Source organism: Prinia subflava, chromosome 7 (assembly GCF_021018805.1).
Source record: "Prinia subflava isolate CZ2003 ecotype Zambia chromosome 7, Cam_Psub_1.2, whole genome shotgun sequence".
Lineage (NCBI taxonomy): Eukaryota > Metazoa > Chordata > Aves > Passeriformes > Cisticolidae > Prinia > Prinia subflava.
The window spans coordinates 17,903,747-17,918,630 of NC_086253.1; positions in this window are offsets into that span (position 1 = coordinate 17,903,747).

The following is a 14,884-nucleotide window of genomic DNA, read 5'->3' on the forward strand; positions in this document are numbered from 1 at the left end:
AACTGCAGTTCCTTGACTATTTCACCCCAATTCTGCTTATTGATTTCATGTGCACTGAACTACTTCCAATCTTGCCATTTAAACCAGGATTGCTGGGTGCAGCACCCTCACAGAACAGACAGTCACTACATTTTGGAAGAGGACAAACCCTCTGCTGTCCCAATTTCCCTGAAAATGACCCCATATTGGTTCCCGCACATTTGAGATGAACCTTAAGATAATGTCCATCAAATTACAGATATTGGGGATTTTAAACACCAATCAGACTTAATCTGACACAGCTTTAGTAATGCTAAAAAGTGTTATATTTTCCTCATTTCAGGAAAGTCAAATCTCATTTCAGCAAATGAGGACAGGCAGAACAGTCCAAGATGACCCAGAGAGATGCAAAACAGCTTGGGTATATTATGGAGAACACAGAATTTGGTGCCATCTTTGCTAGATTTCTCTCTTCTTTCTCCTAATTTCTATGCAGTTCCAGTCTGTTGTGCAGCCTGGGCACGCTGAATGATGCTGGAAGTGTGAAGGGGCAGTGCTGATGAAAGAGTTTGGGGCTCTAGTCAAGCTCTGCCTGTTCCTTTCTCTTGCATGTCCTACTCCATTTCCACCATAATGTTTATACTCCGAAATACGTGTAGAGATTCGTGCTTCTGTGTCAGCTCTTTCCTCATAAAGCAACTTCCTGAAGATGGGTTGATCCTTGCTGGATGCTCTCCCACTTGTCTGGCCAGCATGGAGAGCATTGGGATAGAAGATGGCCCTCTCTTGCTGTTTGTACTCATTCCCAAGTGAGAGTCCCTCCATTCATTTTCTCTTATGCCAGTCCCACAGAAATCATGAGTGGTAACTGCTGTGCTACAGGGGGAAGTAGTATTTCCAATAATTATGTTCTGTTCTTAATGATGCTACATTATGTTAGAATATTTTATATTTATAAAATAGATTTCAATTTTATTACTCCATACAACCTAATCCAGTGCACTGAAAAGCCTATCCTAATGTACCAGAGCAAAGAAAGCAGGTATTAATGCCAGGTATTAAATAGATCATGTAAAATCATGACATGTAGACCTTTAACTTACAATATTTATAACATCATTGCCCACCTTGGCAAATACATCACTGACAACAGTTTGAGCAAAAAATTGCCAGGTGCATCTGTATTACATTTGTCAATCAGTTCAACAAGACTCATTTAAATTGCTTTGAGACACTACAAACACTCCTGTATAATAAGATCTGGCATATTCATATGTGTGTTTTAGCAATTAAAGAAGTGGCACACTCATGGGAAATGCTGGGGACCTCAGTGCTTACACTGCCATTCCCCTCTCCAGGCAACACAAAGTCCTTCCTCAGGCTTTGAGTGACAAAAAGATCAGACTGACCTGGATGACAACTTCAGGTGGGGAATTCCGAGTGCACTTTTCTATCCCTCCTCTGCCAACTGCTAATTACTCAACCTGGAGAAAGCTTCCTGATGTTTCCCAAAGTCTTGTGAAAACAGTTCATGTTTTTCACCCAAAGTGTTCTTGGAAAATTTGAATCTTTCCTCTTGGTTCTACTGGGAGGTCCCCTCCCCAGCAAAGTGAACCTGTCATCTTGGTTCACCTCACTGCCAAAATGCATCAGAAGTGCAGAGGGTGGGAGGAGGAGAGGACCACCAGAGGGTGAGGATTGAGTCAGGAATGTCAAGAGAACTTGGACTCTCCATAGGACCTGATGGGCTGCATCCAAGGCTGGTCACTCTATTGGCTGCTGCCCTTCTAAGGTCACTCTCTGTCACCTTTGAGAGGTCTCAAGGAGGAGAGGTCCCTAAGATCTAGAGGAGAGTAAATTTTGCACCCGTCTTCAGAAAAGACCAAAAGCATAACCTGGGGAATACAAGCTAGTTAGACTAACTCTGGTCACTGACAAAATCACAGAGGTCTCCAGAAACACTTTTCTCCAATGGATGGTATTTATCTGAACATTAGCAAGGCTTTTGACACTGTCTCCTGTGATATTCTTGCACCCAAGTGAGTCTGGACAGGTACGCAACTGGTGTCTGAAAGCTGCTTGGATGGTTGGGCTCCAAGGGCAGGGTGAATGAACCATCCTATGCTGGAGGCCAGTGCCAGGTACAGTGCAGCAGGCATGTGTCCTGGGACCTGTCAGCTTTCACATCCCCGTCAAGGACACCATGTGTGCACTCTCATCAAGTTCACACCAAATGGCTGCATTTACCACTCAGTAAATGGGATGGCAGGTCTGGCATCCAGAAGGACCTGGGCACACTGAAGGAATTGGCCAGCAGAAATGTCCTGAAATTCAACATGGATGAATGCCACATCCTGTACTTTGGAAGGAGCAATCCCTTGTAGGGACACAACTGGTGCCCAGCTGGTTGGGAAGCAGCTCTGCCAAGATGGACCTGGGCTGTCAGTGGGTACAAGCTGGGCATGATCCGGCAGTGTGCCCTGGCAGCAAACGTGGCTGGGGGTTACCAGGGCAGAATTAATGAGAGTGTGGCCAGGAGGTCAAGGGAGTGGCCCCTTTTACTCATCAGTAGTGAGACTGTCTGCAGTCCTGTGCCCAGCTTTTATCCTTTCAAATAAAAGGAAGAGGATGATGAGCTAGATGAGTTCAGCAAGAGCCTGCAGGCTGGCTGGAGTGTGGAGCACTTCCCTCTGAGGACAGGCTGAGGAAAATGGACTTGTCCAGCCCGGAGAAGAGATGGCTTTAGAGGCACCTAACAGCAGCTACCCAGCATCTATGGGGAGACCATCAAGGAGGCAGGGCCAGGGTTTTAACCCACTGAGACACATGGTAGGAGAATGAGAGACAACAGATGATGAAACAAGAGAGGTTCAGATTGAATGTGTGCAGAAAGATTTTCCCCACGAGGACAATCAGACAGTGGGGCAGCTGCTCTGAGAGGCTGTGCAGTCTCCACCCTCGGGGGTTTCAAGAAACAACCATATCAAACCTTGAGAAACCTGGTCTAACCTCAGGGCTGGCCCTGCTCTGAGCCGAGGCTGGACCAGTGCTCTCCTGAGGATCCTTTCAATGAGAATCATCCTGTGATCACAGGAGTCTCTGGTAATGGAGCCCCGGTTATAGACTCCATACGCAAGGATCCTGGTTGTAGGTGGTATCATTGAGAATAAGAGATGCAATTTTGAGGGTTTTTGCTTCCCCTATATTTAAATTGTCATTAAAAATGATGGATTATTTCAGGGTTTTTTTTGCATCACCCAGTTATATTCATGTATATGCACATCCATATATATAGAAACAGAGATCGTCTGTGCATTTTCCTCTGTGTATTTATCTACTAAATGCTTGTTTTATAATCCTGAGTGTTTTGCAAGGCTACAGGGTAATCTGCTTCATTCAGTAGTTACTCTTGCTCAGGAAATGCACAACAGCCACAAATGTTCCACAGCTTGGTTGCTGGGTAAACTGTAGCTCATTTGTATTCAGCACACTGTGTAAAAGTGATAAGAAGCCAAATACTCCTAGGAAACAGCACAAATGAAATACAGCACGCAGGAGGCAAAGTATTTATAGAAACAAAATATCAGCATTTTCCACACATTTACACAAAGCAATTTCAGTCTTTTCATAGGAAAAAAAGAACATCTCTGGCACTCATTTACTCATTTCCCTGCAGTCATATATTTTGGCCAAAAAGCACTGACTACATGGAAAACCTTCAGGTCATAGCAAATTAAAGATCAATGACAACCTAAAATAGATGCTGTCATATTTTCACTCCTAACATGTCTTTGCAATAAGAGCATTGTTTTAGCAAGTAAATAACATGACATTTCTGCTTGAATGGGATTTTAGCATTGTGGCTGAACCCTGTCCGCAGATCCCCAGCCTGTTAGGAGAGAAGGAATTATATCTATGTTTAACTCCTTGGGACCTCTGGATTGATTCACTGAAGCCCGTTAAGTGCAAGACAGAGGCTGCTCATTGGAAAAGCAGCTGATCACCTCTGCCTTTGTGTGCACTTCTCAGCCACGGGTTCTGTTTGGGGTGGGGAAGCCTTGCTGTGTCCAGGTGTGATGTCCCTGCGGCCCTTGAGACAAGCCCCCTGTGCCAGCAGGGCTGAACTGCTTCAGGTGTGCTCAGGGGAAGCGAGGGAAGGACTCTCCCCACTCATGCCAAACTGGCTGCATGGCAGAGGGAGAATCAGGCCAGGCCCCCACTGCCCATCAGTGCCTGGTGTGGCTGCACAATCCCCTCAAGACACTGAGCACAGCACCTGTGCCACTGCCTCTGGCACCCAGCTGACACAGCAACTTGTCCTCTGTCTTTGAGTGAATAGGTAGGAATAGAGAACTGTTTTTAAAGTGTAGGTAATTGATTCTTGAGTCTATCAGTGATGTTTTGAGACTCTGACTGTTATGTGTCATCAGCCCTCCTGTCTCTCATATAGTCTTATGAGTACCATTAAGCCTATGCAATAGCTCTTGTGGATTGGAGCAAAAATACAGTTATTTAGTAATTCCACAGTAAAGTAATAGAACAGGTAACAATTTTTGCATAAAGCTTAGAGAACAAACACCTGTGCAACTAATTTCAAGTATTATTTCCATTTGGCTAATGTGAGTGAAGGTTGGGAGACACCACCATCTGTACCTTCTTCTAAGATCCTTTTGCTTTAATGATTTCCTATTTGGGGATTTGGGGGAAGAGATTTGGAAATTAATTGAAAACCTATGATAAATCCCATCTGAAGTGTGAATTCAGCTTTTATTTGTCTTTTATTGTTGGGAGTTTTCATTAAGAACACTGAGAAACAGGAAAAACTAGAGAAAATGCTGAAACTGTCTAGAACAAAGCAAAGAAATAAAACAGTAGAAAAAATGCATCTGAACTTGGAAACAGCAGAAAGACCTAAAAATGTCTTTTTGTTGCCATAGTGTACAACTGAGTTAAAAATATTTTAGACAGAAATTGTCTTATCTATTAGCGGAAAAGACACTAAATTTAATGGTACTAAGTAATCATTTGCACATCTTTATTCTAGCCTTTGTTCTCTTCAGTCTTTACCAACATTAAATAAGCCACTAAATACATAGTGGGCTTTACAGGCCAGTGATTTATAAAGAGAAAAACAAGGCTTGGACAGCACTGGAGGCTGTGCAGCAGGAGCCACAAAGTGCTGTTGGGGCTTCATAGTTCAACGAAATATTTTCTTGAATTTATTTTTGTCTATACCTACACACACAATGTCTGCAGGTAAGACAAAGACATTTACAAAATGTATTCCTGCAGAGCAGGTTTCTTGCTCTACACCAGCCTGCAAAGCTTCAAATCTTTTCCTGCCTGGGAGAGGAGTGATAATATGTACCAGTTCTGGACAAGCCTGAAAAATGGAATAATCTGGGGAAAAAGGGATGCCGTTATAAAATGTATAAAAAGCTCATCCTGAAGCAGCTGCAAAGCAGCAAATCTAAAACTCTTCCTGGCCAAAAATGTGGAGGCTTTGCAAGTTATTCTGTTTAGGAGAAATTGATCCTATGTTGTTTCTAACAAAATTTCTGAGCCCTGTTCCTTTGGGCACTGGAGGGATTAAGAAAACAAAGATCGTTTCAAAAATAATTTCTATTTCCATAATCCACCTTTCTGGTCTTTTTCTTGGGATCATACTTATTTTGGGTGGGTCTGGCGTTCTGCCCAGTTCTATGTTTTACTCTTCCTTTACATCTATAGTCAAGTTCATAAAAGTTCCTCTTCACAGTCGATTGAGTTTCTTCAGTGAATTTACATATGTCATCCATTGTATCTGGTGCTGATACTAGTGAAAGTGAAAGATGTTTGCTTCACCAATTTCTGTAAAGCAGCTAGGTTTGTATGAAACCTATCAGAGACATAGATGAATATTCATGCTTGGGACATTTGTTTCACCCTTCAAGATGCTTACTGATTTACTGACATCTTTAAAATTAATGTGTCGGCTCATTATGTTCTGGATCATGTGGCTAAACTGATCTGGTTTCTCCAGAGCTGTAACAGGAATGTCAATGTTTCCCAGTGTGTATCCAAACAATATCTCTTTTCCTCATATCAGATTTCTATTTCCCATGCTAGGATCCTTTTTATTTTCAATACTCATAAATCATACTCATGCAACAAAACAATTCCTTTTATTGTGGAGTCTCCAAGAGGGTCAGCAAGATCTTATCTAGAGCAATGCACACATTTTAGAAGCTGCAGTTTAGGAGTTGTACTTTTCAGTTAAACTCAAAAAGACAGGCCTGGAAAGTAAGGTAATACTTCTCTGTACAGGGTGTAGGTGCAGAGCACTGAAACTTCAGTAATGTATCAGGTGGACCTTGGAGGGCACAAGACACTTCCCACAGACAGGAGGATGGATCACTAACAACAACAAAGCTGGAGGGAAAAAAAAAGAAAACCTGACTTAGAGATGCAAGACTGATGATAGAGACATCCCTTCTTGTGCCTTGTCTGAAGGTTGCATGGCTTGGGAATTTGGGCATCATCTACAGAATATGGTTTTCAATTGTGAGGAGGGTGCCTGTCAAATAACTTTATTGTTGCCCAGCTCTGGTGGGCCCTAAGGTCAAAAGGTGCCCATGTCCAAAACTGCCCAAAACTTAGGGGTTCCGGCTCAGGCATGCTTAAATTCAAAGGTGATGCAGAAATGGGGTTTATTGGCCTCTGCCCCCATGAAAGCTTTGAACCACTCTATTTTCTTAAAGCACCTTAACATAACAACGGATCAAGACCTTCACAAAATGCAGTTCCAGACACTATTTTTAAAATATCATGATGACCACCATGTTCCTCCCTCATACAATGCTTTTCTGATCATCATTCCATGAGTAAGTGACAAATCTATTCTCAGTACTGTCCCAAAAGATTCTCTGTACCTTGAGAGAAGAGTCTTACCCTGAGGCTTCTACTCCCTGGAAGAGATGTACTTCATCCTTCCAGGTGTGACAAACAGAAAAAAAAATCCCCTCAACATTCATTAAGCTGAGCAGAAGGATAAAATAGCTTGACACCCTTTGGCCTCATAACTTAGGAGGTAAAGAGCAGTGTTGCAAGCATGCTGCTGCTCTCCAAGTGTATGGCAGGGGTTCCCCAGCTGAGGCCCAGCCAGGGACCCTCCATGGCTGCCTGCACCTCCAGGTGAAGCACCCCAGCCCTTGGGACATGTCAGAGGGCTCAGAGTATCTATACTTTTAAGGTCAGGAGGACTTCTGGCAGCTACCTTATGTATACTCTAGGCACTACGGATGACGTTCAAAAGGGTCAGAGAGCACAGAATTGCATGGAAGACTTGGGGGTGATGGTTGATGAAAATCTTAATGTGAGCCAGTAATGTGCACTCACAGGCCAGATATCCAAGAGAATCCTGGGCTGTATCCAAAGGAGAGTGGCAGCAGGGCAAAGGAGGTGATTCTCCCTCTTAATTCTGTCCTTGTGAGACCCCATCTGAAGTACTCCGTACAGTTTTGGTGTCGCCAGCATAGGGAGAACATGGAACTGCTGGAGCAAGTCCAGAGGAGGATCATGGAGTTGGTAAGAGGACAGGAGAACCTCCCCATGATGACAGGCTGTGAATGTTTGGGCTGTTCAGCTTGGAGAAGGCTGTGTGGAGACCTCGTAACAACCTTCCAGTATCTGAATGGACCTGTAGGAAAGCCAGAGAGGGACTTCTCATCAGGAGCTGTAGTGACAGGACAAGGAGTAATGGGCACAAATTGAAAGAGGGAAATTTAGGTTAGATACCAGGAAGATATTCTTTACTGTGAGGGTGGTGAGACACTGGAACAGGTTGCCCAGGGAGGTTGTGGATGCCCCAATCCTGTCAGTGTGCAAGGACAGGTTGGATAAGCAACTTGGTCTAGTGGGAGATATCCCTGCCCCTTGCAAGGGGGGCTTGGGACTATAGAATTTTTAAGGCCCATTCTAACCCCTTAACATTCTAAGATTTTAAAATTCTCTGATCTGAAGTATTCATGTCTTTTTTTGCCTGGCAATTAGGATTCAAGCCCCTAGGAACGCAGTCTCTTACCAGAAGTGTTCTGCCCTAAATATACCCTCTAAGAGTCACCAAGAGGGACCTGAGGGACATGGACAGACCATACTGTATTGCAGGGGTGCTGGAATTGGCAGCTTTCCTCCTTTTATAGGGTATGCCCTGCTCCAGACCCAGGCTGTCAGAAGTACCCCAGTCACCATTTGCTTAGAGTTAAGTCTATTGCTTTTTTTAGGCAGCACTGGACAAAAAAAGTCTTACCAAAACTATTACAAATGCAAACAGGCACCCCGAGCATCACAGCTGTGAGAGGAGGTGTGTTGGTCTCCAGTGTGGAGGCTTGGCTCATGTGGGCCCACTGGCACTTCACTGCTCCTGCACAGGGCTCAGCTGACAGCTGGATAGTGACAAGCCTGGATCTCTACATCACTGCAAACCCAGCATCGTGAGTTCCATCAGGAGAATCATCACAATGATAACTCTGAGCTGGAGTTATGGGATATTGCCCTGAAGCAGTCACTGGAAGCAGAATACACCTATTAGCCTGAATTCTGAATCAACAAGCAAAAACAATATCCTTGCTTAAGATAAAAGACTGATATCACCAGAGCTATTCTACACCATTTAACATATTTTTCTTTACATTTATACAGCCTTTTCCTTTCTTTAAATTTTTGCTTTTGCATTCAAAAGCAGAATTTCAGAAAAGTTCTATTAAAGATGACTTTGAGTGAAAATGATTCATTTGTTTTGGAGCACTGTTAAGACCCATTTTCAGAAAGAATGGAAAAATACAGTCACGATAAAAGAACTTTGAATGAAGACAAAGGTAAGCTCTTTGGGAGTGCAGCCAAAGCTCTGGGTGTGGGAATCACATTCCCAGAAGTTCCTGCTTGACAGCTGGCTGCAAAAGACTGGAGCATGGGGAAAACCCAAGAACTAGTGTGCAAGAGCAACTAAAGGTCAGAGCAGCAAAGAAAGAATATGAAAATATGAGATCAGTCCGTTGGGAATTGTGTATTTATCAACGAAAGGCTTTGAGAAAGATTTGTCAGGAAGATGAGGCTGCAGGAGAATTTGCTTGAGAGACAAACACGAAAAATCTTCATTGAATTCGGAAAGAGTAGCACCACCTATTGGTGACCATTTGGGGTGGCAAAATGCTGGCACAGTCCCAGCTACACTCATGCAGATAAAGGAGAAAAGCTGCTGCTACTATAATCTCTGTTTTTATAATGGACACCTGAAATATTTATAAAGATAGGAATCTAGGTTGCACTTCTTGTGGCATAGTGTCATGGGTTAGCACTGGCCAGATGTTAGTGCACCCATGAATATATGTTTTTTCTCTAACAACTCCTGTGGGATGTGATCAGGAACAGAGCAGAGCAGGCTTAAATCTTGAAAACAAAAAAAACCCACCAAAACTTTATTAATTACATAAGAACAGGGACAGAAACACTCTTAAACACACACAGAGACAGAAATAAAAACTTCTTAGAACATTTCTTCTCCCAGTTTCCACCTCCCCACCCATCACTCTTCACAGACCAACCCTTGGGTTTTAGATCAAACAATCACCACTCAAAAACAAACTAATCTTCAATTCAGCAAGGGAGAGAGGAGTCTCTCTCGCACCACAGACTGTTCCTCAGAAAACACGGGTCTACCCCTTATGTGTTCCCATGTCACCCGTGGCACCGCCCAGAGAGGTCTGCCAGGGTGACACTCTCTTTTTCCTATGTCCAGCGCTCTCACCGCTGTCCACAGGCTGAAAACTGCATACAGGGCTCTTTTAAGGATACTTGCATGCCGAGCTCTCCCCTTTTTACCCAGGGGCCGGGGTTCCAGGAGCAGGTCTGCCCTGAGGGCAGAGGGTGCCACCTCACCCTCCCCCTCTTTTCTCTGCTCGCTCCACTCTTCCAAGTGCCAGTCACTGTAGCAAAAGCAGGGGCTGCTGTATCTACCCAAAATGCAGTTTATGTTCAAAAGAGACTTAAGTTCAGTCCATGGCGGACATTATGCAAGAGAAGTCCGGCTCAAAAGGCTACTCCTCTCATTCTTCCATCGAGTTCCTTCCAATCATGCTTTATCATCTCGGTCCCAGGCCGCTTCCCTCTCTCCGAAAACCACCAGTCATGAGAATCAATGTCTAAGAAAAGTTTCTTTCTGCCAAGCAAGGGTTAACAGTTTCTTCTCGGCAGGGTGCAGGCTCAGGCACTCCCAGGCTCCGCAAACCCCCACGTGGCTGAGCACCTTCTCCCGGAGTTTGGGGGGGAGGAGGGGGTGAGCACACACAGAAGGCACTTCTACAGTTTTCCACCCCTCCATCCTGGACGGGGCAGCTCAGTTCCAGTCCTGTCCCCTCTCTTCTCCCCCCCCCCCCGGGGGCTCCGGCTTACCTGAGCTGACCACGTGTTTCCCCTCCCCCACCCAGCCTCGTGGCCGGGCAGGGGAAGGAGGCCTGACATGTCCCTCTGCTGAAACCGGGATCTGAAAAGAGGCCGAGCCCCCCAGACTCCTGCTTTTAACTCTTTGTGTCCTCAGAGGCGTGTCCAAACATCCGAGTGACCAATCCAGGTGCTAGCAGAAAAGCTGATCACTGATTGGACTGCCCACATCCCCCTGGAAAAATTCACCTCCCCCCCAACCACGACACATAGTTGATGTCAATTCTCAATAATGCCCTAAGTACTCAAAAAATACATAGGTTTGAGCTTAACAAGACATGATTTGACCAGCATTACATCGACCTCATTTCAATTAAAATAAGAGAAAATCCACAGAAAAATCTTTACTCTGTGTCTCACACTTACCAGTATTTAAAAATACAAGCAAAACTCTCTGTATGCACTAACAAGCAGCAGAGTGGAAAAGACTACAAGATAAATATCTGTAATAAAGAACTTGGTGCCTTCTCTCTGAAGTGTCTAATCAATCAAAATGCATTTTGCTCTGCATATTTGCCTATTATATTTGCTGACTTCTGTGAGTAAAGCTTACAAATATTGACAGTCTATTGCTTTTTGGGAAAGAAGGTTTCAAGTAAGGAGCCATCCATCATAGCATCAGTGCTAGATGTGTTAGATTAGAAATAAACTAGGACTTCTTGGGTTGTTCTAGGGGCCCTGAGTTATCACTTATATAGGAGTGGTTACTGGATGGTTATCCTCAGTAAAGGGGTTTCTATCCCAGCACATATAGCTTGGACATGGTGCAGTTGTCTATTCCCTGTGTCCATCTTACTTTGTGGTTTTTTTTGGTGTTTGAGTTTGTTGTTTTGGTGGGGGTTTTTTGGTTTTTTTTGGTGCTTGAGTTTGTTGTTTTGGTGTTTTTTTCTTTCATGGCTAGCCTGTTAGAAACCTCCACTCTCAGGAAGCAGACTTGTGTGCAGTTCAGACAGGTTAGACATTAGTGGGGAAAGTTTATGAGGAAGGACTTGATTAAGGTCCATCAGGAGCTGCAGTTGATGCTCAGGCTGATGCCAAGTACCAGCAAGAGCCTCAGCTTTCCCTGAAGTTCATTTGCTGTTTGCCAGCAGCTGGTAGGATCAGGCCACGTTCCTGCAAGCTCTATTAACATATAATTGGATATGTTCAACGGTGTTCCCAAAGAGCATCGTTTTCTCTCTTGCCTGAGCTCTCTTCCACTCATTTAGCAGCTGGTTAAATGGCAGACCCAGGCAAGAGGGAGCAGTTCTGCTGGGCCTGCCGTGCTCGGCGCAGCTGCGCCGCGCGGTCGGTGACCGCCGCTGCTCCTGCCCGCGCACCGGCACAGCCACTGCTCCTGCCTCTGTCCACTGCACCTGCACACGACTTAGGAGGAAAAACAGCTCCATTGTTCTCTGTTTGGCATTTCTGAATGCAGTTGCTAAATCTATCAACTATTATATAACTAAAATACATCATTATGTACAAAGTGATAATATAACTATAATATAACCTAATATAACTAAATAATTACCTGGATTTTGCAAAAAAACTTGGAAAGGTATTTATATACTGGAAGTGTTCTTGGAAAATGTGAAATCTCAAGGGAAATTTTGTATAGGTATGGATGAATTGTAGCTTAGATGACCAGGATTTATGGCATCTATATTTTAATCATTTAAACTACTCTTTTAGTAGGATTAAAAAAAAAAAATTCTTAGAAATGAATGGTTGGATAATGTTTGCCTTTGTTGAGACTTTGTAGTAAAATTGAAAGCAGATCTCCACAACAACCTAAGTTTGGACAAAAATTTTAAACATTTTGGAAAACAACCCAAAACTCTGCATATAGATGCAGCATGTGATGCTTCTGCTCTGCACTCTGAAGTGCTCTGCACTTAAAAATAAAAGATCTACCCTGAGACAGAACCAGAAAGAAAATTAATGTTTCAAATTAACTGATGGCACTGAATTTTTTCCTGACAAACTCTTATTTTAGACACGTTGTTTTCTGGAAAGCTACAAGTAACAGCTTAGAAAACAATAACATTTTATAATATGAATAAGTTATTTGCTTAATTTTTCAGCAACTTATAACAATTTTTCCTAAAACCATAGACTTCAGGTAGGATTGGTAGCATGCAAGAGGCTATGTAACTATAATTGCTGAGATATTGTTTTAATTATTTGAAGTACCTGTTGATAGTCCTGAAAACTGATGTTTTCTGGCAGTGCATATTCAATAAACTGAGAGCAGCAGACATGGTGATGGCTCAGTGTCTCTTCACTGCTTCTCTGTCCCTCTGGAAGGAAATCAGAGATCTTTTCTAAGCTTTTTTTACCTAAGGGCATTTGAAATTATTGAAGGAAGTACCTAGTCAAACCCAGTAGCCTGCAACTTGGGAGCTGCTGATTTTACTCCCATATATTGCCATAATGTGGTATTTAGTCTTGTGGAGCCTATTCCACAAGGCTAAACATTATTCAGGCAAAAATGTATTTATCCTTGTTTGAGTAGAAAAGAGTTAAAATGGAAGATTTGAAGCAATCTGCATGTGAAAGAGAGAGAGGCAAGGACAGGGATGGTATGTGTCCTGAGCTACCTGTCTTGTACATCTCACTTTGACCTGCTGCTTTGGGCTTCTGAGAGAGCCAAAGGGCATAACTGGCACAGCTACATGAAAGGCAATTGGCCTTCTGAAGGGATCCTGCTGTCTTGTCCTATAAAATGGGAAAGATCCTCACTCAGCTCCATCTCACAGACTGATGGAAAAATCCATGCTTTCCACTTCAGGCTTTATAGACCTCAGGCAAAAATAAAAGATACATGCAAGTGTTGTACAACTAAAATGATAAAATAAAGAATGAAATTGAATTTTAAAATGAAACTATTTATGGGGTTTTTGTAGATGCAAAGACTTCTCTGACATCAGCTCTCCCCTTTTTATGCCACTGTGAGTTTCTGGTGGTCTTTTTGGAAGCCTTGAACCAAGTCCCTCATGACATATGTGCTCTCAGTCTGGGCCAGTGACACGATCAGTCTTCTGAGTCAGCGTCATCCCTATGCTTTCACGACACAGTGCTGCACTGCTGTGTCTTACTGAGAAAATGAGGTCACCCAAGTCTCACAGACTCCTAAATACAAATGCCTGTTACCGAAGAGTAAGGCAGAAAAACCAGGAGCAACTGCAATCCCTGCACAGCCCTGCTGCCACACAGGACGCATCACAAGGATATACTTGAGCATGGGGCCACGTAGCAAGACCCTAAACATAGGATTTCTGCCAAGGAAATCTGTTTCTCCCCAGCCAGCATAGGGATGAGGAAAGAAGAGCTACAGCACTGCCCTGTACATAAAAATATCAGCACTGCAGTGGAGGAACAATAAAACTGGGGCAAACAGTGGGGAGGAGAAAGTTGAAGGCATCTTACAATTTAATAAACTCATACCTGATCAATAAAAGAGCAAAAGCAAATGCAAAAACCTTGCAGGGCTGCCTACACAAAGGACTGGGGGAAAGCCTAAAGTAGGACTAAACCCTTCACAAGCCCTTACAGCTCTCCTACTCCTCGCTGAGTGTAAGTCCCATTTAAACATTCTCCAAACAATTCCAATCAGCACTTTATGGACACCAGCTGCAGCCATGGCACTGACAGCCATGGTCACATTAGCCCTGGAGGCAGCACCACCTGCTCTGCTCCTCTGACAGATCTCACTTTGACTGAAGGTGGAATGCAGCAGAAGGTGGGATGGAGCCGCAGAAATTCAAAGCAGCAGCATGCAGAAACCCAAATCTGTAAGGCGAACAGCAGAAGAACACACAGCCACTGTAAGAAAAAAGGCAGGGGATGACAGCAACCTGGTAAACTGAAAAAAGAGGAGAAATCACAGAATTCCAGAATGGTTGGAAGAGATCACAGTGGGTCATTTGGTCCAAAATCCCTGCTCAAGCAGGGCCAACCTAGAGCACATGGCACAAGATAGTGTCCAGATAGTCCTTGAGTATCTCCATGGAAAGAGTCTCTTTGGGCAACCTGTTCCAGCACCTGGTCACTCACACAATGAAGAAGTTCTTCCTCATATTGATGAGGTCCCCTTTCAGCCATCTCTTCTTAGGGTTGAACAGGTCCAGCTCCCTCAGCGTATCCTCATAACAGACGTGTTCCTGTCCCTTAATCATCCTCATAATCCTCCTCTGGACCTGCTCCAGGAGCTCCACGTCTCTCTTGTCCTGAGGAGCCCAGAACTGGACACAGCACTCCAGATGAGCCTCACTAGGGCTGAGCAGAGGGGCAGGGTCACCTCCCTTGATCTGTTGTCAGTGTTCTCCCTGATGCACCCCAGGGTCCCATTGGCCACAAGGGCACTGCTGGCTCTTGGACACTTGGTGTCCACCAAGTCCTTCTTTACAGAGCTGGGCTTTCCAGCAGTTTGGCCCCAAGCCTGTGC